The following is a 22,293-nucleotide window of genomic DNA, read 5'->3' as shown; positions in this document are numbered from 1 at the left end:
TTTGCAGCAAGCGATTCGGCTGGAATTGCTACCCTCAGCAGGAAAGACTTGAGACTACTTGTTAGAGATAGGTAAAGGCGAGATATTGTAGCAACCTTGAGGGAGAGATTGTGTTGGCTACAGCCTAGAACCTGAGAGTCCATGTTTCATGAATCCTCTGTGAGAATAATGCAAACAGCAGCAAGAATCACCTGAAACAAAGATAGCATATTCTTGTACACGTTACATTAAAAACATCCCTTTATGCCGTTTGACTGAAAGGCAGCTACACTCTAGACGCTGGTAATGAAGATTTGAATTTAAGTTAAGCGTTCTGGAAACGATTTGCTCAGTGATCTAAAGTAATACAGTCTGACACCACTAAAGTGCACAGAACAAGTGTTTGCCATGCTACAGAGACCTGACAATAACACTGTACAATGTATGAGATGCCACAATATGCCAGACAATAACAGCCCCATGCAGACCCATTCCGATGAACTGTCACACCGAGATATTTGAAAGGAATAGCAACTGCCAAGGGACAGCAAAATCATTAAATCGAATGAAACCCTTTGATAAAAGTCATATTGCTATTCCTCACTCTTATTACACCAAGCCATTACATCTTTAAAAAATAAAAGTTATATTTTATTAGCTGTTTGCACGTTAAAAGTACATATTTCAAACAATGCAATATCCTTTTAGCCTTAAAATCTTTATCACTTTATTAAACATACGTTTCGCTACAAACATGAAAGGAATGTATTTCTAATAAGTGAACATTAGACTTAAATGTCCATTCCATATTAATGCGTGCACTTATAATTATATATGTTGCCTCTAGAAAGCGTTCCAGAAATTAGAAGGCTACGTAAGAGTGCTAATAACAACATAACATCATCACAAAGCTCATACATGACTTTACTTTAAAGTACCCCGGACATCAACTTTTGAACTATATAATAACATAAATGCATGGTTTATTCACGCAATCTCCTTCCTCCTTAATTCGAGGTCCATCATTGCCTGACAAGTATAACCACGGTCATGGGGTGGTTGTGGGCCTGTCTGCTAGTGTATGATTACTTGTAAAAAGAGTTGTGAAGCATGCATGCGCCTTGCAAAATGCATTATTGCCAATGGTACATTCTAACCTAAATAGTTAACTTGTTGATGTACTTATGTGCATACGACCCCGCCACGTTAAAGGAATAAATGTTGCGTAGGGAACAAACACTCTATAGAGTGCTCTAGTATCATGCTGTGAATGTCTTGCTGGACACTGACATCACTACTCATCCCAACTGAAGATCAGCAATTGACTCCAATTCACCAGGGACAGCATACCCCAGTATTGGGGTTTTCTTAAAGAAAAGTGCACTCTGGGAGCTCGAGTCTTAGTTCAACTGAAGGGGGCACACTTGAAAATAATGATTTGTCAAACGAAAGCTCAGTACTGGAACCTGGTGTGAGTGGTGCCACTGCGGGGGTGGGGAGGTCGCGGCTTCCCGCTGCAGCGAGGTGTGCGTGAGTCCAGCCGCGGTGCAGACCGCAGCCTTCTACCCACGCACACACCGACAGCCGCCGGACTGCTCATCTGGGCTGAAGCGAAACCTACGTCTATGGCTTTCAGTTAATTGAAAGCAGACGGGCTTAAAGCGCTGTCCTTACAATTAAACGGATATTGTTGATCAGCTCACCCGCGCAGTGCCCCGCCCGCGGGCCTGCCAGGCTGCTGGGCACTGCCAAACACACTGCCGCACAGCGAGCAGCCGACCGCACCGCCTTCCTCCCTTGAGTGCCTTCGGGCGCGGATTTTACCTGCTGAACCGGCTGACGGGCTCCCTGCTTCTTCCCTGAATGGCCCTGCTGCTTGTCCCTAGTGGGCGTCCGGGCCCCAGGCAGCTACAAAACCCCTGTATTGTGCACGGGACCGGTCTCAGTGAGTACACTTCCGCTGACGAGAGCCACCCCGTCGGTACATTGCGTCATAAGCACGTCGTCCCCCGTGCCCCCCCTCGCCTCACATAACTTTCTCCCGTGTAGCGTGGCTTTACTGGACCAGTTTCTTGTGGACGTGCTGGCTGCGGAGGGCTCATCCGCTCCTGTTCAGACTACTGACCGGCTCGCGCCCCCGCGAGGACAGTGAGTAGGACGTATCTCCCCATTTCCTGAGGGAGGGGACCTTGCCCCTGAATGCCCCCTCGCGACCGTAGTATTCATGAGGTGGCTGCCCGGGTCGGATACCCTCTCTGAGTGCGTCACCCGCGACTCAGGGCGGTTGAGAGGGCACGGGCGCAAGTATAACAAGGAGCTGTCTGGTAACGTGCCAGCCCCTGGAAACGAGGAAAGTTCCTCACTAGGCATCTCGGTGTTCAGAAAGTGTGGAGAAGTGCAGGTGCTCTCTTACTCAAAGTACTTGTTTGCACCTGAGAAAAACCTTCATCCTCTCATATTAAATGCTGAGGTATACTATATTCCCCCTTTCAAAAGACTCGCATGAACTCGGGATCTAACCATTTATGGTACTGTGAGAAACAACGTCTTTTGGTAGAGCACTCTCATTTTTGCCCAATTCAATTAATGTCTTTAGAGAACTGATCCATTCTCTAGTTTCAATTATTTTCATATTTACGGAATGTGTATGGCTACAAATGTGGGTTTCTTTAGGTGGATGCTGCATTTGACTTAGTATGACTCTGTGGATTTGTAAACACAGCAGGAATTGCGAATTCCCCGTGTAAAACCATAGTGCGACCTGTTTTCTCCTAGTATGAAACGCTGTACGGCGAGTTAGGAATGCCAACATGTTTTTAAGTTGTGTTAGTCCAGCTTCTAAAGCTCTGTAGAGTGCATTATAGTGCCTCCTACCTTTGGCACGTGTGTAGGTGTACAACTGTGTAGCACAGGACAGCGGGAATAGCTGGCTTGGTGCAGCGTGAGCAGCCTACTCTGAACCCAGATGGCCAGTCCCACTTTCAACAGTCCCCCAAAACGACCTCAGATCATCCTAGCCCCCTTTATTTATGCCCTTGGCTGTGTCGACCTTCTGGGTGCGTGTGTCGTGGGCTATTCCAGTTTAGCGGCCGGATGGTTCATTGTGATATTCTCGTATTGTACAATAGCCGAGACCGTTGGAATGTTTAGCTCGAGTGTGAGCTGTGAGTTGTGAAACGAGGACTTGAAATGTGTTGGCTAATGTCATCTGGGTTATACTTGGACAAAGCAAATAAAGACATCTAGATCTTTTATTCGCTACACTGGCGACGATGATGTGATCCAAAAGTCCCTAACATTCTCACTGCACTCTTCCTTAGACTTCCAACCCTCTTTGTAAATGCAAACTTTTCTTAGAAAACCTGACTGTTTTCTAAATCATTTTGTCACTCGTTCTCTTGAATGATGCTTCCTATTATCTCGCATATCCTCCTCGCAGGTTTGTCCAAAGATGTATCTATTTACTTCCTCACTCTCTCAGTTCACTCTACACATCCAAAAAACAATCTACCAGACAATAGGGAGGAATGTACCAGACAATGTTTTGCTACTAGAACATATGTAATAAAGTTCCTAGGGAGACACTACCCACTTGCAAATTCTGCTCGATATAGAATTGCATGAAAAGTGTCTTTTCTATTTGGTCACCCCAGATTTCTCACCTTTTGCTGGACTTTATATTTTTGCTGGCTTTAAAACCCTGTGCACTTTACCTGTACAAACTAGTAGTATAGTGCCTGTGCTCCCCCTTTAAACATTGTTGAGTTGGCATACTGCCAATTGGCATATTTAACTTGCCTTTAAGTCCCTAATATATAGTATAAATTGTACCTAGGGCCTGGAAGTTAAATGTCACTTGTGGACTGTAGCACCTGTTGTGCTGTCCGCTACAGTGGCAGCACAAACATGGTTGGGGCCTATCATTTTTTCCTCAAACTGGATTTTAGTGTAGATGTGGGAACCACTAGGATTGCCAGTGTACACTACCACCCCTCCTTTCCGGATACATCAACACATGCATACATACATACATACATACACACACACACATACATTTCCCCCCCCCCCCCCCCCCCAACAACACATGCGTAGGGTGGCAGAAGACTTATGCCACCTTGAAAATGCCGAAGTCGGTAGGGTTGGCCCCGTTGATTAGAGTATAATCTGCGCTTCAGCACAATTCCTTAACGTATCTGTGCTTCCTTGGGATCCTTGGCTTTATCACATTGTATAACTTTAGTTTTGGCAATTCCCTAGTGAACTTGATGAGCCAGGTCAGTGACTCTCTCTTGAAGGGCTCTGTGGATTGCCATGTCTTAGTTGGACTCTTGCTCTAGGCAAGACTGCTGGACTAGGGGTGGCAGCACTTTTGTTTGTAGGCGACTAGGCCAATCCTACAAGTCGCAACTGTCGGCCCAACCCTCCCGGCTTACAAGCAGTGCCTCATGAATATCCAAATAGTAAAAGGTTTGTGGCAGTCTTTAAGCATGGACTCTAGAGTGGGGAGCCATCTCAGGGGAGTCATGGTTAAACAGTGATTACCCTTGTCTCACAAGAGCAACTGGTCTCATTCACATACAGGCAATGAAGGAGATGCAGTAAAGTTTTAAATAGGTTTTATTAACAAGACTGCAATCTACTTAAAAATGCATGGGCTGCAATGATTAGGATAATGAGCAATGCAATAAACAGAATTGTAAAAACGAGAGTCATGAATATAAAGACCACCACTATCTTGCAGTAACATGAAATCTGAAATAGGCCCTAATATCCTTGCGTGGTGAACTTAATCCCTAACATAAAGAGAGCTAGGTGTGATAAACCTAATCTGCTAGAATCAGATCCTTGAGAAGAGCCCCTCCAACCCTCGTTATCTTGGCATGAGGTCTCTAGATCAGACTCTGTGGGGACAAGAAGGCTGGGTCTGCATCAAGGTGACGCATAGCATAGATAGCGTTGATGGCATCTGGCAGGAATCCCTCTGATAACCTCGTCTGCGTGAGATGTATTTATACAGATCCTGTAGGACCCCTGACGCAGGTTAGTTCCAAAACAATAGATAAGAAGGCATTCTTGGGGCAGCAATTACATAAATAATTCTTTCCAAAAGTACATTGTGTTCCTGACACACATTAGTGGGAAAGGGACATGATGTGAATACCTACGTATATCACTTGTCTTTGATGCTGATAATGACACCTTCACAGAGTGTCACTGATAGTGTGAAATCAAAACATCTTCCTAACGATAAACACAGCAGCCATCTTGGAAGACATTAATTGAACAAATATGCTAAAACAGAGCAGGTTAAGTAGGTCAAAAGTCTCTAGGTGGCGGGGGCACAGGCCTGCAAGCCAGAAGGGGAAGCTATCTCCTGATTCCCAGCAAAACTAAATAGGATCCACTACAATGTCCCCACAGGCCAGGCCTTCCATTGTCATGCTTAATGCAGATCGGGATCACAGTTTTAGAAATGAAGAGTTTTTAGCATGTCATATGTCTTGGTGTCCATTAGGAATATCTTCTATGCTCCCAGTTGCATGGCTTGTTGTGCTTTCTGGAGGCACTCATTCCGACGAGTCTTCGGGGCAGTCTCGTCTGCTGTCATTGCATTTGGGCATGCTGCCCAAATGGCAATTTTATTCTTCTGTCTCATCACTCCGATGAGTTTCTTTCTTACAGTGGGTTCTTAGGTGCCTCGAGAAATATTCAGCAGGGTTGTCAGTCCCTGGTCAGTTTGTACAGTGAATCCATACTTTTGCAGTTGCATTATCTAATTATTTTGACTAGGGGCTTGTTCAGTGATGCCCTTGAATTCCCTCGTGCAGAGGTACAAGTGAGATTGTGTGCAGACTCATTTAATCATTAGTGCTTTTCTCTATCCAAGAGTATTTAACCTCAGGGTCTGTTAGAGCTTGGCTCGCAAATACAATTGGCACCCAGGTACCAATTGTCTGTTCTTGGTCTAGGACTGCCTAGAGCCCCACTTAATTGAGACTGTTAGCTCTTGAGGATTGAAGAACTTCATGGTGATATTGTGGAGCTAAGCATTTTGGACATTCTGGAACTATAGGCCATGCTTTGTTTACATTGCACTTAACGTGTGCCTTCCCAAGGGCTCGGAGTGGCACTGTCAGTGTTGCCAGTTCTGGTACAAAACACCTGCAGTAAATTGCCATGCCTAAAATCGTCTCACTTCTGTGACTAATGTTGGAGCTAGGGAGTTTTCTATGTTATTGGATTTCTGCACGTTCACCTCGATCCCGTCTTTTCAGAAGACATAGCCAAAGAATTAAACCTGATTTTTAAATAATTCGCTTCAGTATGTCATGCAGTCTTCAGTGATGTTCCTTTATCATCTTGGTGATAATTTAGTACATTATTACTAATGTTTATGACCCCCAAGCCCTGAAAGTGCAGATTTGAAGGCATTTTGCAATAACTCTGCAGCTGAGATTCAAAAGTTCAACCATTTGTATTGTCGAATCCCCACATAAAGTCAAAAAGATGGTTTTTACCTGCTTGCAGGATCTAGGAGCAGTTGGTGATACACAACATTTCAATCGAGTTTTGAGAACCATTAAGGTTTGATATTATGTCTTCTAGGGTTTTATTTGTTTCATGTCTTATTGTTTGGTAAGGATCCTCACATTGGTGCAGATTAGATTGGCTCCTGGTTAGTGTGGTTTGTGGTGACCATCATCGCAGAGTCAGGATACTGTGCCATGAAAAATAATGTCCACATACCTGGTGAAAACCCAAGCATCATGCATACACTTGACAATTTGTTCCTACTTTGGAAGAATGGGAAAGACCGGGAATGTGATCTGGTGGTAAATTTCCAGGCCTTGGCAAAAAGAGACTTGTTTGATTCTTGTTGTTTTACCTTGGCCAAATTGTGTGGTCATGTGCAAAATCACTTTGCTTACTTTTACCTCACCTTCTTCATCTTCTTGTGAGCCCTTCAAGGCAATGCAATTCACAGAGAGTGCAATTCAAGCATATTAATGTAAAGACGTTTTGCAAACCAACGTCCTGTACAAGAAAGATGCATATGTGTAAAAAGGAAAGAAACAACACCAGCATAATTAACGGTTTGCCACTGTCCGGCTTAATGATCTAGTTTTCAAATAATGTACTTGACCCAGTTATTTTCAGGTCTTACAAGAGGTAGATTGAAAGACGTATTGAGTTATGAGTTTGCATTCTTTTCTGCTCAAACTGAAATACAAATGGAGGCATAATTTTAGTGTAGTTCCTTAATAGTTCAGCATCTCACTGATTTCGTCCTTCAGCACTTCGATGTTTACCAGAACTGAGCGCTAAAAAGCAAATGAAAACATCTCAAACTTAAATGGAGAACCTTGTGTTTGCACAAAGATGAAATGCTTAGCTATATTCCCTTCTATTTTTGTTACAATAATTAACTACTGCTATTTTACTGGAACCCTCAAAATATGCACCAGTTAGACTTCCTTCCTAGTTTTAGTACTGAGTTGGTCACGGTTTCGGTACTGAATGGAATTCCCATCTGCCTAGACTGAAAATTATGTAGTTCTCATCCAGTTGGCTTTATCACACGCTTCTGAAACCATCTCCCTCCTTGTTTTGCTTCACCTCTTAGCATCAGCTGAGGTGTGAGGCTGTGCCCTTGAACTGTTAAGTTCCTTTCTCACTAGCCATTCACAGGCAGTTCTACTATCATCACCTCATCTAAATTTAAAGACCTAGCCTCCCATGGCCCACAGGGACCTGCACTTATACCCATTTAGTTTAGTTTATTTGTTACCCCTTTTGGCAGTTATCAGTTCATTCAACTTCATCTTCTTTGCATATGCTGACGTTCATTTCATCATTAAACTAGAAAGGGACCTGTTACCACTTCAAACAAGATTTAGACAATGGATGCCAAGGAAATTACCCTTGATTTGTTAATGCCACATTCCTCCAAATCCGACGGATTAATCTTTGGGAATTCTTCTATCTGGATCTCAAATTTGTGGCTAGAGGAACTTGGACCCACCCCTTCCATATTTTCATAATTTTTTTTTAATGCCAATGTATCATTCCAGTGCCATTGCTCCAAAAGTGTTTCTTCACAGCTTCTTCCTCTTAAAAATACATTGGAAAGCTCTTCCTTTCGTTCTCAGAGGTCATTGGAGGACCATGATACAGACATCCATCAGGTCCACATTGGATTACTATAATTCAGTCTTTCTAGGCCTCCTAAAAAAATACTCGACAGGCTCAAAATAATAGAAAACTTGCAGTACGTCTTCTTCTAGGGCTTAAAAGAAATGAACCAGTTTGTCAACATCTGCAAGAGCTTCATTGACTTCCTGTAAGCAAGAAATGTATATTCAAAGTCCTGTGTGTTTTATGCCGAGTTCTTAGCAAGGCCTCAACTATCTGAAAAAAGATGTGTTCTCTAGATACACGCCCACTCACATGCTGAGGTCCCCATCTGCTGATCCTTTACTGGTTTCCATACTAGGAATTCCAATCTTGGTGGCTGATTCTTTAACTTTCGCACTCTCTGACTTAGGAGTAAACTGTCCTGTCTTCACTCCACGCCTTTGTACCTTTTGCTCAGGAAACGCATGAAAGTATTTATTTTTAGCTGCGAAATTCCAATTATGTTCTTTTTGATTCTTGTGTATAGTGCCAGTATACTCTGATCTCTTTTCCGAATTCTCATTCTTTCATTTATAGTACCTAGACTTAATTATACCATAAACAAAGTTTCTGTGTTTTTTCTACATTTACAAAGAATACTTTCCTTTTCATCAATGTAATGGAGTACTGATGCAAATCGCATGCTTTGAGTTTGATAGGGGATATTGAAAAATGTGATAGGTGCAAAATTGAGGACATGAATATGAGGCAGTAAAGGATTTAACAGTCTCAAGCGGTATTCACTGTAGATTCATACACCACTTGCAAACAGTAAATGCAACACCCAGTACACCGTGTTGACAGTTTTAGCACCATCAGTGACCTTTCCCACCCTTCTAATTTCAGCTCGTATGCTGCTAAGTGATGTGCTAGGCACCCCTGCGGAGATGTAGATCACATTATCAGAATACGATGATTAGCACCAAAGCATGACATGGATGTCAGATCAAGGTATGTTTTCTTGGACACCAGTCAGAACTGGTCAAGACATTCAAATGTGGAACTGCACCCGAACATCTTGCCAGGATGGTGATCTTATTCAAAGCCTGTTTCTTGTTAACGGCCTTAATGCCTCGATCTCAGTACTTCCCTGTTACAGCAGATGCTGTGAGTTCTGGTTTAAAAGGAGCGCAGAACAAGAAGCTCCGGTGGCTAAAAAAAGACAAAGAGTGACCGGGCTAAACTAAGAGGCACAGGTTATAAAACAAGCCCAAGGTTGCTTATAATAAGTGTGCTTGGTAGCAGTGCTAGACATACACATTTTAAACTACTGCACCCATGCGGCTGTGAAGAGTGCGTGGTCCTTGATGACTTTTGGATTTCTGCTGGGTCAGAATGGGCCCAATGGCTGGGGTTGGGGAGGGAAGTAACATGAGAGTAAAACAGCTAGTTATGCTATCCCCTCAAATAAAAAAAAACTTATAGGTAACACCACTCCTACAGTGATTCTGTAAGAGACAGAGAGAGAGTGGAAATTAATGGTTGGATGTAGGTTGAAACGAGACAGAGAAACATTACATACCTGGGAGAGATAAAGTAAGGACCAGTGGATTAATCAAGACCAGGCGTGGTAAGGTAACATATTTATTTAGCTGTAATCCAATTACGACCTGTGTTAAAAATGAAGGCCCTCATTTTGACATAGGTGGTAAAAACCACCTACAGCCGCAGTGACAGCCGCCGAAAGACCGTCGCCGTGGCTACCAGCCGTCTGCCATATTATGACCACAGCCGGATTTCCGCCACAAGAAGGGCGGAAATCCGGCTGTGGCCATACTGGTGGATGGCGGTAAGTTGGCGCTACTACCACCAGCAGCACCACACCAGTAGTTATGAAAAATAATACTGCCTGGCGGTGTTCTGCTGGCAGGCGCTGCTGGCGGTAGCAGCGCCCTGTCCCGTCTCCTGCCAGAGGACCCCCTGGATCCAGGTAAGTTGGGTCTCCGACAGGGGAGGGGGGTACAGGGGTGGTGTGCATGTATGTGTGAGGGTGTGCATGAATGCGGGGGTGTTTAGTATTGATTGCATGTGTGACTGTGTTACGACTCCGTCGTTCCATCTCTAGGGGGCCCTGTAAACGGACTATCTGTTGCCGGGGAATCACCTTGAACACTCATCTAGAATCCCTTTCTGACTCCAGTTTGCTTCCCATGTCGATATGATATGGTATTGTAGAACTACATTTGCTTCCATGGACTGTAGATCCCATAATGCACTTCCTGGTAGTCAGGAAAACCTGGATTCTGTTATACATTGTTTCCTTTGGGAGAAGTGCAGTAGTTCCTTTGTACTGGATTCTCTTCTTCAGGACTTGTGGGAGACTGGAACTGCCAGGAGGCAATTCCAGACCCCATCCTTTGTTTAGTGTTGTATGTAGTCTTTAGTGCCTAACAGTGACAGTGTACTATTGCTGTTTTCCAGGAATTGCCACTGTGCATCCAGCTGGACCCACAAGGGCTTGTCTTGTGTATGTAAGTACAATCCTTGTTTGTGCTTTAAGGGTCCATAGACAGAATAACTTTTGCCACCTCCTTTCTATGGGGCTTGCGGGGTGACTATCTGTAAGAGTAATCTGCACAGAGGAATTGACGTTCCCTGTTGCTGTGGGAAGTTCTGAGCCCTTCCCTGTGTACAACCTTAGTGGTAACCCCAGTGTGTTTGTCCATTAGTAATCCATTCCCTGTTTCTTCTCACTAGGGTTGCTCTGCTTTTACTTTCCTGTGCCTTTCCATAGCTGTCCTTTCCCATGTATGCCTTTAGCTGCTCTTCTGCCTCAGTACACTACCTCTTTGGGAGATTCTGTGAACTTAAGGGGTGTCCCTACCAGAGTCCTGACAAGACCCGCCGGAAACCGCAACAGACTGTATTGAAGTGTGAGTGCGTGTATGTGTTGAAGTGTGAGTGTGTGAATGTATGGAATTTGGAATGCGTGTATGTTTTGAAGTGTGTGTGTGTGTGTGTGTGAATGGAGGAATGCATGCATGTATGTATGTGCTATTGTAGAACTACATTTGCTTCCATGGACTGCAGATCCCATAATGCACTTCTTGGTAGTCAGGAAAACCTGGATTCTGTTATACATTGTTTCCTATGGGAGAAGTCCGGTTGTTCCTTTGTACTGGATTCTCTTCTTCAGGACTTGTGAGAGACTGGAACTGCACACACCTGTGACCTCTTGTGCAACCCAGTCATGGAACTCCACCCTGGGTTTGCTGCTGCCTGGAACTGCTTATAAGCAGCCATTTCCTGAAGATCCTCATCGTGCATTGGAGTTTGATTCCTTTGTGTTCCAGATCCCTTGTCGGATGGTGTTCCAGTCTTGTTCCTGTTCTGTTTCTCAGCCCTGTTCCTGCCAGATTCTGCTCCCTGTTTCTTAGCTTTGTTCCTGTTTGTTTTAGCCAGAGCCTGCTCCCTGTTTTTCTGCCCTGTTCCTGCCTTGTTTCTGCTTGAACCTCCTCTGTTTCCCAGCCCAGTTCCTGCTTGTTCCAGCTCCCTGTATTGCAGTCCTGTTCTTGTTTGTTCCAGCCAGAGCCTGCTCTCTGTTTCCCATTCCTGTTTCTGCTTGTTCCTGCCAGAGCTTGCTCTCTGTTTTCCAGTCCTGTTCCTGCCTTTGCTTCAGCCTGAGCCTGTTCCCTGTTCCTTACTTTGCCTCCTAGTTTGTTCCTTCTGTTTCTGTTTCCTCTTGGGTTATCATGTCTGGTAAGTGTACTATCAGTCTTCACCTGTGTATGTGTTTTCCTTTGTACTGGGGTTGGCTCCTGGTTCCAGGAGGCAATTCCAGCCCCCATCCTTTGTCTAGTGTTGTATGTAGTCTTTAGTGCCTAACAGTGACAGTGCCCTTTTGCTGTTTTCCAGGAATTGCCACTGTGCCTCCTGCTGGACCCACAAGGGCTTGTTTTGTGTATGTAAGTACAATCATTGTTTGTGCTCTAAGGGTCCAGAGACAGAATCACTTCTGCCACCTCCTTTCTATGGGGCTTGCGGGGTGACTATCTGTAAGAGAAATCTGCACAGAGGAATTGACGTTTCCTGTTGCTGTGGGAAGTTCTGAGCCGTTCCCTGTTTACAACCTTAGTGGTAACCCCTGTGTGTTTGTCTATTAGTAATCCATTCCATGTTTGTTCTCACTAAGGTTGCTCTGCTTTTACTTTCCTGTTTCCCGTGCCTTTCCATAGCTGTCCTTTCCCGTGTATGCCTTTAGCTGCTCTTCTGCCTCAGTACACTACCTGTTTGGGAGATTCTGTGACCTTAAGGGGTGTCCCTACCAGAGAACTGACAAGACCCGCCGGAAACCGCAACAGACTGTATTGAAGTGTGAGTGCGTGTATGTGTTGGAAGTGTGAGTGCGTGAATGTATTGAATTTGGAATGCGTGTATGTTTTGAAGTGTGTGTGTGTAAATGGAAGAATGCATGCATGTATGTGTGAATGAGTGTGTTAGCGTGTGTGTGTGAAGGTGGGGAGGCGTGGATGTAGGGGAGGGTGGGGGGTGTTTGGAGAGGTAGGGGGGGGTGGGGGCCACCTTTCAGTGCCAGGGAAGGAATTCCCTGTCACTGATAGGGCCTACCGCCACGGTTTTCGTGGCTTTACGAACGCCACGAAAACCATGGCGGTAGGCGGTGGTCACAATCCCGCAGGTGGCACAATGGCAACCGCCAGGCTAGAGATGGATATCTCCAGCCCGGCTGCTGCTACCGCCATGGCCGTCGGAGTGGTCAGCCAGCCCGCCAATGTCATAATGTGGTGGTAAGTACCCGCCAGCCTGTTGGCGGTACTACAGCCACATTATCGCCGACCGCCGGGCTCATAATGACCCCCTTGGTCTCTAGTTGGCAGAGGTAAACACCCTGTCAAAGTAGGGACCATATTCCTAGTCAGGGCAAGACAATTACACAACCTAAATTAACCTGTGCTCACACTCTAGTAGCTTGGCACAGAGTAGGCAGACTTAACTTGGAAGGCAATGTGTAAAGTATTTGTTCAACAAACGTGTAGTAATCACAATGACACATCACAAAAAGGACTCCACACAGGTGTATTAAAAATAGAAGTTATTTATCTGGGTATATTAAGACCAAAACCAACAACCATGCTTAAATGAATATTCACTTTAAAGATATCACACTAAGCACACTGTGTATGAGGCTTATTCTAGAGTCTTTACATTATTGTACCAGAATGTGTGTCCCTTTCCGAGGAGCACAAAGTGGGTTGATTGGGGACCCCCAGGAGCGGCCCAGATGAAGGTACTAGGTGTTATGTCCTCTGTATGCAGAGAATGCAGCGAAAGCACAAAGGTTGTTCGAGTGTATGAGTACGGGAAAACACCACCGTGGGTGGAGGCTAAATGATCTGAGTGGGAGCCGGCATAAGGGCAAGAAGCAGGGTTGCGCTTGATCGCAGCTCACTAGTTGCGAAAGGCCAGCGCATAGCGCACGTCCCTGTCACTTGGCAACATGGGCAGTGGCCCACACTGAAGCTGCTCCAAAGTCCTGGTGCAATGAGCAGCAAGTTGCTGCGAGGCAGCCCTGAAATCTTGGTTGGGTTGGTGGCAGGCTGCAACAGAGCTGGGCTGAATCCTTGAGCCAAAGGGAGAGGTGGGTTGCAGCAAATCCATGCTTAAATCTTGGTTAGATGAGCGGCAAGCTGTGATGAAGCTTCGCTGAAACCTTGGTTAGATGAGCGGCGAGCTGAGATGAAGCTTTGCTGAAATATTGGTTCGATGAGTGGTGGGCAGCGATGAAGCTGCGTTGAATTTTGGTTAGATGAGCGATGATGAAGCAGCGCTGAAATCTTGGTTAGATGAGCGGTGAGCTGCCATGAAACCATGCTAGAGATCTTTGATGTTCCAGGCGTAGAACTGGGGGCAAGTCAGCAAGCCCTTGGAGTCCCTCTGGGGGTAATGATTGCGTCTTGAGTTGCATGGCAGAGATGAGTAGGCACCAGGGCAGCTGTTCCACTGGGACTGTCAGACACAGCAAAGTGGTGATCTATCAGCACAGCAGTCTCTATTCCAGCAGAGTTTCCTTGAGTCCAGAAGTGTACTAATTTTAGGGGGTCAGGGACCCAGTACTTATACTAGACAGTGCCTTTGATGTGGAGAAGTGCACAGGTCCCCCTTTCAGGTCAGCCTCGGCTCCAGACTATCAGTGGAAGGTAATCAGACCCTTTGTGTGGATTATAGACATGACCCTTTAAGGTGTAAGTGTGAGTCCTTCCCAAACTCCTCCCGAAGAAGACCCATCAGCATTCATATGCAGCTGAGTGTCCTGTGTTGTGGGTGTCTGAAGGGAATGCACAAGTGTAGCTGTCACTTAGCCCAAGCCACACGTGTATTGGAGATAGGGTGTTGGCACATAGGGCAGTGAGTGCAGAGAAATGGCCTACTTTCTAAAAGAGGCATTTCTAAAATAGTAATCTAAAATAGTAATAATTCCAAAGAGGGATTTTTAATACCATTCTAATGGTACTGAACATGATACAGCTACTTGTCTCAGATCAGAAATTACACCTTAAAGCTATTATAAGGAATTCCCTATGGTGGCCTATGAGAGAAGCCGGCGTAACAGTAATGAAAAATGACTTTGGAGAGTTTTTCATTACCAAGACATGATACCTTAAAATGATATGTCCTGCCTTTTGCTTACATGGCATCCTGCCCTATGGGCTACCTAAGACCTACTTCATGGGTTGCTTATATGTAAGAGAATAGGGGTTCTGGGCTTGGCAAGAGTTTTTAAATGCCAAGTCGGGGTGGCTGTTAGACTGCACACACAGACTCTGCAGTGGCAGGCCTGAAACATGTTCACAGGGCTACCTAAGTGGGTGGCACAATCAATGCTGCAGGCCCACTGGTAGCATTTAATGTACAGGCCCTGGGTATATTGTATACCACTTTGCAAGTGACTTACATGTAAATTAAATTGGCCAATTGTAGATACACCAATGTTACAGTGTTTTAGGGGAGAAGCATATGCACTTTAGCACTGGTTAGCAGTGGTAAAGTGCTCAAGAGTGCTAAAGCCAACAAAAAGATGGTCAGAAAACAGGATGAGAAAGGCAAAAAGTTTGGGGATAACCCTGCAGGAAGGGCCATTTCCAACAACCTCCATAGTCCTATTTTCCCAACTGTCAGCCACCCGAATGTTCCCAATCCCAAAGGTACAGGACAGACCATAAGAAAGAGAGAAGGGTGAGTGTTAAGAAGAGAAGGAAAACGGAAATGGGTGGAAGAAAGGAACATGAGCAGGTCAATATAAATTATAGTAATGGAGTATAAAAAAACAATAAATAATTGTCAACCCTTTCAACAACATAGAAAAATAAAAGAAAGAATGTGACAATGATTCCAATATAATCATCCATGAAGGAGTTCCGATCCTTGCAGATTGCTTTACACATTGGGCAATGGAAGCATCAGGCAAGTCTTTAACAACTTGAGGCTCAACAAGGGGTTCATATGGGCTTAACACATCCCAACCATCACTAGTAGTAAGAGAGACTAGATCTAGATTAATGAGCAGTAAGAGAATTCTCCAGTTTGTTATGCACCATTCCGCCATCATACTCTGGTTCATTGTGTTCGATGCCAACATTTACACCACTGCCCCTCATGTTTTTCGCTAACAGTTTCATTCTCCAATATTTTCCATCTTGGGTAATTATATTTCCTCAGTTAACTTTGACAATCTTCATGGGATTGGTCTACTTCGGACTCCCATTCTCAACATGCCCAGGAATCTTAATTCTCACTGATTCTCTAACATCAAAATCGGGTGGGGGTGGGGTATAACTGCATGCTTGTTGTCATACCTCATTTTGTATTGTATCTGATAGGACCTTTTTCTGTTAGAGACCTTCCTGCAGTCAACCACAAGTTTTTTTTTTTCTCTTGTTAACTGATACTTTGTTCCCGATCCATCAGGGACATATTTCAGAAACAGGTTGCCTTCTCTTCAATAAAAGGAAAGAGCTCTTCCTAGTAAAATAATTGGGCGATATCCTATTGGACTACAAGCTTTCTCTTACAATTTGTTTTACAGAATTGTGATTAGTCAGGGCTATTTGGATGATATCCTTCAGGTAACGGTTAAAGAACACTCCCTGACTGCTACATTGGTGGTTTTATAGGGAAGTAGTAACAGGTGATAAACCATGTGCTATCAAGAACTCATTCATCTCTGTTGTCCTCAGTTGCACACCATTGTCAGTAAATAATGTTTCAGGACAACTTTCCTTGCTAAACACTGCTATCAAATAATCATTTTTCATAGAAGTGGTGATGCTCTCCACAAATTTTACCTCTGGTCACTTCATTTGGCAATCAGCAGTTACCATTGCAAACGTCAAGGGTGAAGGGAGCCTCCTAAATGGTCCTACAATATCAAGACCAAACTTCTACAAGAGAGTTTGATGCCATTTGCGGGGTTCAGTGGTTGAGTATAGCATCGCACACTTTTCACTACTCAAACAAACATCACAGGATCTGACAACGCTGTGCCCGTTGCCATCTTACACAACTGTTGGCAGTTGCGTATGGAACCATGCATGCTGTTGATGTCCTTCCATGTTCATCGTTGTAACTGGAGGCTTAGTGGCACTACTTTCCTCATACCCAAAGAGTGATGAACTTTTTCCCAAAGTGCACGTGCTGTTGGCTTATAAGGATGAGGCAGTACAGTACATTTGGTTCAGTATTCTGCACACTGTGTCATCATAAGCAGTGCCTAATGCAAGCCAGTCTTCCAAGCACACACAACTGAAGACTGGAAGAGGAGAGTGAATGTTTTGGGAAGACGGTGGAGGGAGACAAGGATACAAGTGAGCCGGTCCTGGCCTATATAATCATGATTTGGTTTTGTTTCAGCGTGGATTGTTATAAAAAAAAAACAGTCATGCGTTTCCCAATATTGCTCTGTTGTTTTCTATAATTGTCCATTTTAACTAACGCATTTTCAGTTTCTGGTTTTATTTTCAATTCGTTCCATTAACCAGTTTGGTAGCAGCGTCCTTAAAACCGATGTAATCGATGTGGCTGTTTATGCATTTATTGGTAATATCTTTTATTCTATGCTCGCCCACCCCCTAATTCCACCTGTGCTACCATCTCACTAATTTGGGTCATGCCATCTTGAAGTATTGACTATAAACATTCTTTCTATAAATTACACCACTAATGTTTCTTCCTCCTAATCTCCTCTTGCAGATATTCATTACTAAAACCATTATTCCCCATTCACACTTTCTGTCTTTGACCCCTTTTAAGTCTCTGCTCACTTGTAAGGCGTTTCCTCTGCTTAAGACGTAAAATGCCCAACGCAGCATGTGCAATAAAACACCAGGTCATTCATTTAATTTTCCAGCACGTTACACAAGTGCGCAAAACAAGTTTGTTTTTACAGTCTTGGCGCAAATACCACTACTTTTAGTCTGTCTTCTTTATAGCGAAACAAGTGACATTGTAGTCAGTGTTGTGCTCAGATATCATCTTTCTAACCTGTCCACGTTTCACTGATCGAAAGGAAAGGTACACTACTAACCAAAATCAATACAAAATAGTTGGTTATGTTGGAATGAGCATTCTACAGCCGGTGTGGTAAACCCTCAGTGGTCGGTTTGCTGTCAAGTTTTAGTATCTGGCATTTCTGGAGTGTTATTAATGTGTAATGTTCACTCTAAATGACTGAATTAGTGTGGTATACTGTGTGAAATCAAGATGCCCTTGGACACTGGCAATCCCGAGGTTATATATATATATATTCAATCCAAAAAGGGAGCACCCTGTCTTACATTTCAGCTCGAATAGCCCTAAAGCATCATGGTAAATGCAGTCATTAGAATGAATTCGAATAATATTTCAAAAAGTCTTTCACCATAAATGGGTGCAGCATGTGCTGTAACGTTGTAGAAAGTCTTTCACCATAAGTTGGTGCGGCGAATGCCTTATCTCCAGACACGTGTTTCTGGCTTTCGGCCGTCATCAGCGGAGAGCAAAGTGTGGCAGACGGGGTTGCTTGAAATGCCGCCTAAACATATTCTCAGGTTTTTGTACCACTCAGTAGGCACACAGGTGCTTCACCAGAGCTCAAAGGCTCAAAGGCTCACGGGAACCGTTAAATACACAATCCAAAAAGGGAGCACCCTGTCTTACATTTCAGCTCGAATAGCCCCAAAGCATCATGATAAATGCAGTCATTAGAATGAATTCAAATAATATTTCAACATTTTTTTCACTATAAATGGGTGCAGCAAGTGCTGTAACGTTGTAGAAAGTTTTTCACCATAAGTTGGTACAGCGAATGCCGTATCTCCAGACACGTGTTTCTGGCTTTCGGCCGTCATCAAGCGGAGAGCAAAGTGTGGCAGACGGGGTTGCTTGAAATGCCGCCTGAACATAGTCTCCGGTTTTTGTACCACTCAGTAGGTGCACAGGTGCTTCACCAGAGCTCGTCAGTTCAAAGGCTCGTGGGAACCGTTAAATACACAATCCAAAAAGGGAGCAACCTGTCTTACATGAAAACATGATGTGAGCCTGAGTGTAAGTTTTCTGTATATATAATATCATTTACTAAGGATCTTCATTTCCCGTTTCTTTTATAGTTGGCAATTTTAAAGCTCCTATTGCTACATGTGACAGTTTGAGAATCTGTTTTCAGAAAGGACGTTAGACAACAGGACGGACATTATAACCGAAGGTAGTTACATCGCTGTTTGATAAATTACATGTGAGGCGGTTAGGACAGTCTTTAGTGATAAAGTCATCATGTATTATTATTTTTTAGATAATTTGCTTTAGCGTAGTCCCTGGTATCTTTAGGAGACCGTTTTGACCATGAAATGGGCTGATGGAGACTCAAGTCAATAAGAGAGTACTTCAAAATACTGCCCCATAAGGTAATTGGACATATTATCCACCACTAGATAGTTTGATGGATGGATTGAATAGCCCACACATAATATGGGTAGACTTGGAGACATACACTGGGCTTGAATTTTTCTGAAACACTGCTATTATGAAAGTGTATGGTGAAAGTTTCTATCCTGACACTTGTTCTTCCTTTTTGAGTGTTTTTTTTAATCGGTGTGAATAGTACAGTGTGATCTATTTGTTTGCAAATTCTAAGGATGTTTGTGTTTTGTTGTTTAGAAATCTTCCACAGATGTTGCCCTATCTACAAAGAGTGGCGTGTATCTCAGCCTGTCTTTCTTCTCCCATCCCCCCCCACATGAGCCATCATATTGGAACCGTCCTGATGAAGGTGGCCTCCCTATGAGAGGGAAACACACGTAGGCAGTGTGTTCTGATACTCTGTCTTACTGATTCTATTGAGATATCCCCTATGAAACTGTCTTGTTATATTATGAGTCGTTAAGAAGAATTATTTAATTATAGCTGGATATATCTGATCTTATATATTCTTTGTACTATCCTGTCATTATTTTTGAATGAATTATAGAAGCACTCTGTATTAGTCATTAGATTTTTTTATTGTATAGATTTTATGGTATGATGGTTGAGTCTGGCTACAACAGAGTGTGAATGAGGCATTGATATGATTAGGTTTGTTGCCTGTTGTTCTTAGTGGGGTGGGACATCTCCTTTGCATTATCTTCATTTATTTTGTATATTATTGTTTTTGATACATTCACTATTAGGAATGGTTATAAATAAAATAAATATATTAAACAAACATATGGCTGTCCTAACTAAGTATGCTTAAATGAATTATTTGATACATGTTGCGTGCCATTAGACACTGTATGAATTGACAGAAGATAAATCTCACATGTACATATGTGATGTTAGGATTTGTGAAACAATAATTTTTTGACATACCTATGAAAAATATATTTATCAGTTGCTGTTATTCATTGTATATTTATGTAGTAGATTCAAGAGTAGCTAGATTTAGATGTTTAATTGTTATTTCCCCTGGATTAACTACTTTATTATAGCAGGGACCCTCGTTTTTGTTGCCCTTGTTGATTAACACCTGGGATAATTTCAAGACACCTGTTTAAACAAACAGAGTCACTGCACATTACTTCTGTACCTCTTTTTTTGCTTTTAACATTGCCCCTGAAAGTTCAACCTCAGACAGCTAGATAATTAAACAAAATGATCAGACCTGTGTGGAGGGCAAGCACTTTCTTTGTGGAAGTGCACAACTTCTGCCCAATTAAAACATACTTCTGTCTCCTAACATGTTACAGAGCCAAATCCCCTTTCCTAGTGATTGTCACATAATTGTCTGGCAACAGCTACACTGTCAGGTCAGGCCAGACCATAAAAAGGTACAGTTTCTAATTTTGTGCTTGAGAAAAATAGCAGCAAGAACATATCAGTCATTCATTTTCACAAATTGAAGCTAACAAAGCAAGATCTTTAAAACCCCACACCACTTATAGTGACTTAAGAAACTCTATTCTATTAGTGAAAATAAGTATTTTCATGTACCGGTCTGAGGCACTGTTTTGGGTTTCTATGAATTGTACAAAGTACTACTGGCCGTATTTTTAGTGGGACAATACAATAGTGACGTCATTTATCACATCACTACAATTTGGTTTGGGAATCTGAAGGGTACTGTGTTTCTATTTCTTGGGTGTCTGTGTTCTGTTACCCCATGTACATGTTATTACCTCTGCATATTTAGGACTATAACAACGGGAGCAGCTCGTATTGTTTGATCTATGGGTTGACAATTTTTTATTGCAATGTAAAACGTTGGTTCATGTTTTACTGCAGAGTGACTAGTTCTCTTTTCATTGATACTCACAGTTTGAGTTGTAAGAAAGCAATTAACCATTTTTGGACGTGTGTCTGTATCGTTTAAGCACTTAGAAAACAGAATGTAGGGACTGCATTTAAAATACTGCTAAGAATTACAGCACAACCTTTTTCCAAAATATACTTTTTATTTTCCAGGATTCTGGGTAGGTCTGGGTGGTCGAATGTCAGAAGATGGAAAGGTCTTACGCATTCAAGTCTATATCCATGAGGGATTGGTGTGGGGATGAAGTGAGTGCGGAGGTCCTCTCCTCCTATTAAAAAAAAAAAGAAAATAGTTTTTCTTTGTCCCTCTCTTCCCCCACCCCTGCATCCTTGCTGACTTTTGCCTTCTACGAATAGGTGGCATCTATAACCGCCACTTGGTCTAGTTTAACAGCAGCGCATATTTTACATAAGATGGGGACATACATATCCCCCTACCTTTCTGCGTATAGGCACTGTTAATAATGTCCGCAAAGTCATTGTTGTAGTATGTATCCATTACTTTTCCCTTTCCCAGTTTCGGGAATGTTATTACTAATAGGTCTGAAGGGGTGGTTGCATTATAACGTTGGTATATATGTGATGACCGCGTTTTCAGCTGAATGGCATTTGCGGAGGCCACGATTATCATGACAATACGGACTGATACATGACCGATGGGATATGAAGTGTGTGAGTTGCGTTGGGAGAGATCTCTCGCCTCATTACAAGCATGACACATTAGGCAACATACAAATTTAGCCTGTCCTCTTTATGGACACTGTAGGTTTAAATACAAATATAAACGCAGTAACTAGGACAAAGGGTTCTATAGAAGAGCATATAAGTTTGAAAATTGACTCGCATTTATCAAATTTTAGGAATAAGCTCTATGTTTTTTCCCCGCTACAAGTGTGTTTTGTGAGAAAATGTCTATCTGCTTCCTCCCGGATATGGAGTACGTATGGGTTCCCCCTTCTTTTGATAGGAACTAGCCTTTCTTTTGATAGGAACTAAATTTTATTTTTTTATAGGAACTAAAACTATTTTTTAGTAACTCCTCTCTTTTTTAAAATAGCCTTTTATTATCAAAGTGATTTGAGGGGAACACTACCTCGAGAGGGATTGTACATCTGAAAAGAGAGCAAAGGGTAAGATAGTAACGTTAATCGGGGGACTATTGTTTAAATACAGTGTGTGACTACAGGGACACACCCTCCGTTTCACCCCAAGAAGCATGGTGGTCACTCAAAAAGGGTAAGTGCACCATTTGTGTTGTATAGTACAACTATTTACTGCTCCTGTGATTATTTCCTGTCTTGACGTGTATTTAGTGTGTGTTTTTACCCTAATATATGTCTACCTTTCCACAGTCACGATTTGGGA

The 22,293-nt window shown here is 43.1% G+C and overlaps 1 protein-coding gene and 1 long non-coding RNA gene across 6 annotated transcripts in view; one reads left to right on the top strand and one right to left on the bottom strand.

Moving 5' to 3' along the window:
* The window catches only part of HDAC4 (histone deacetylase 4), a 1,159,747-nt gene extending 1,157,790 nt beyond the window's left edge, over positions 1 to 1,957 (bottom strand). For 3 of the 5 annotated variants that reach the window (XM_069225509.1, XM_069225507.1, XM_069225510.1), the window contains exon 1: positions 1,804 to 1,957. The gene's annotated coding sequence lies outside the window, so the exon portion shown is untranslated. The other 2 variants (XM_069225511.1, XM_069225508.1) reach the window with 2 other exon arrangements.
* A 23-nt stretch (positions 1,958 to 1,980) lies between these two features.
* Positions 1,981 to 19,827, top strand: LOC138285513 (uncharacterized). Its single transcript, XR_011201604.1, has 5 exons — positions 1,981 to 2,127; positions 10,576 to 10,625; positions 12,010 to 12,059; positions 18,753 to 18,847; positions 19,300 to 19,827. It is a non-coding gene; the product is annotated as an uncharacterized lncRNA (long non-coding RNA).
* The last annotated feature ends 2,466 nt before the right edge of the window (positions 19,828 to 22,293 follow it).

The sequence above is a fragment of the Pleurodeles waltl genome, chromosome 3_1, assembly GCF_031143425.1.
Source record: "Pleurodeles waltl isolate 20211129_DDA chromosome 3_1, aPleWal1.hap1.20221129, whole genome shotgun sequence".
Classification (NCBI taxonomy): Eukaryota; Metazoa; Chordata; class Amphibia; order Caudata; family Salamandridae; genus Pleurodeles; species Pleurodeles waltl.
This window is presented reverse-complemented; position numbering and strand designations above follow the sequence as displayed.